The sequence below is a fragment of the Muntiacus reevesi genome, chromosome 3, assembly GCF_963930625.1.
Source record: "Muntiacus reevesi chromosome 3, mMunRee1.1, whole genome shotgun sequence".
Taxonomy (NCBI): Eukaryota; Metazoa; Chordata; class Mammalia; order Artiodactyla; family Cervidae; genus Muntiacus; species Muntiacus reevesi.
Genome location: NC_089251.1, coordinates 225414155 through 225416493, shown reverse-complemented (window position 1 = coordinate 225416493; position 2339 = coordinate 225414155). Strand labels below are relative to the sequence as shown.

The window sequence follows — 2339 nt, the reverse complement described above, 5'->3', positions numbered from 1 at the left end:
ATATTAGAATCTTGTTGCAATTTGACAGAACAAGGCATGAGGTTATTTCTAAAGTAGGTCCACTGGTTTAGGCTTAAGAGGGAATTTATTCTTGTGGTGATGAGCATCCCAATGTAGCTAATCACATCTACATTCCCCAGTAACACTGTTCCCAGCAAGCAGCCTGGGGTGGCATTTAATTGAGACTCTAGTGTATTGGTTTTCCCAGATGACTCAGATGGTAAAGAATCTGCCTGCAATGCAGGAGACCTGGGTTCGATCCCCAGTTTAGGAAGATCCCCTGAAGAAGGGCATGGCAACCCACTCCAGTATTCTTGCCTGGAGAATTCCATAGACAGAGGAGCCTGGTGGGCTTACAGTCCATGAGTTCACAAAGAGTCAAACACGACGGAGCGACTAACACTAGCGCATTATTACAAAGTGGAAAGGAAGTAAAACACTAAATAGACTCGCTTTGTAAAACTTCTCGGAGTAAAACTTTTGACTTGATGCCAAACATCCAGATGAAAACCGAAGAAAAACAAAGACAACTCTCCAGATGTCTTCCTTTAGTGAATATACAGGGATCACTCTTATTTTTTCTTTTTGGGGGAATAACTCAAGCAGCATAAGAAAACAAGGACCGGAGGACACATTAGGGTCATTAAAGGGGATGCTCACCTCTTGCAGGAAAACAGCACACACGACAGTGAATGACCAGGACAGCATGAGGTGATCACCAGAACCCCAAATTACTCACCCATCTCTGCATCTGTGATTTCAGCCATCTAACTCGTAAAACCTACATTTCCTCCTACTGCGAACAGATTGGACTTTCCAGCCTCTTGACTTTGAGCCAGTGGGACCTGAGCAGACACCACTCACGCAGAAACTTGGAGTGGCTTGTGTAGTTAGTGGGAAGACTTACCACTGCAGTCATGCTGCACCATGGAAGAAGCCGCCTGGGTAGCCCATTGGTCCAGGGAAGATGAGAACCTTGCGGAGTGAATCTGGCCCCAACTTAAAGTCACACCCGGGCTCAATCAGCCTCAATACGCCAGCAAATTTGGAAAACTCAGTAGTGGGCACAGGTATGGAAAAGGTCAGTTTTCATTCCAATCCCAAAGAAAGGCAATGCCAAAGAATGCTCAAACTACCATACAATTGCACTCATCTCACACGCTAGTAAAGTAATGCTCAAAATTCTCCAAGCCAGGCTTCAACAATATGTGAGCTGTGAACTTCCAGATGCTCAAGCTGATTTTAGAAAAGGCAGAGGAACCAAAGATCAAATTACCAGCATCCACTGGATCATTGAAAAAGTCAGAGAGTTCCAGAAAAGCATCTACTTCTGCTTTATTGACTATGCCAAAGCCTTTGACTGTGTGGATCACCACAAACTGTGGAAAATTCTGAAAGAGATGGGAATACCAGACCACCTAACCTGCCTCCTGAGAAATCTGTATGCAAGTCAAGAAACAACAATTAGAACTGGACATGGAACAACAGACTGGTTCCAAATAGGGAAAGGAGTAATTCAAGGCTGTATATTGTCACCCTGCTTATTTAACTTATATGCAGAGTACATCATGAGAAATGCTGGGCTGGATGAAGCACAAACTGAAATCAAGATTGCCAGGCGAAATATCAATAACCTCAGATATGCGGATAACACCACCCTTATGGCAGAAAGTGAGGAAGAACTAAAAAGCCTCTTGATGAAAGTGAAAGAGGAGAGTAAAAAGTTGGCTTAAAGCTCAACATTCAGAAAACTAAGATCATGGCATCCGGTCCCATCACTTCTTGGCAAATAGATGGAGATACAGTAGAAACAGTGGCAGACTTTATTTTTTGGGGCTCCAAAATCACTGCAGATGGTGATTGCAGCCATGAAATTAAAAGATGCTTACTTCTTGGAAGAAAAGTTATGACCAACCTAGACAGCATATTAAAAAGCAGATACATTACTTTGCCAACGAAGGTCCATCTAGTCAAGGCTATGGTTTTTCCAGTAGTCATGTATGGATGTGAGAGTTGGACTATAAAGAAAGCTGAGTGCCGAAGAATTGATGCTTTTGAACTGTGGTGCTGGAGAAGACTCTTGAGAGTCCCTTGGACTGCAAGGAGATCCAACCAGTCCATCTGAAAGGAAAGCAATCCTGAATATCCATTGGAAGGACTGATGCTGAAGCTGAAGCTCTGATACTCTGGCCACCTGACGTGAAGGGCTGACTCCTTTGAAAAGACCCTGATGTTGGGAAAGATTGAGGGCAGGAGGAGAAGGGGGTGACAGAGGATGAGATGGTTGGATAGCATCACCGACTCAATGGGCATGAGTTTGAGTAAACTCTGGGAGTTGG

General features: G+C 44.0%; 1 non-coding gene across 1 annotated transcript; it reads left to right on the top strand.

Annotated features, from left to right (window-relative positions):
• Positions 1 to 202: 202 nt before the first annotated feature.
• Positions 203 to 274, top strand: TRNAC-GCA (transfer RNA cysteine (anticodon GCA)). Its single transcript has one exon. It is a non-coding gene; the product is annotated as a tRNA-Cys (tRNA).
• Positions 275 to 2339: the final 2065 nt, after the last annotated feature.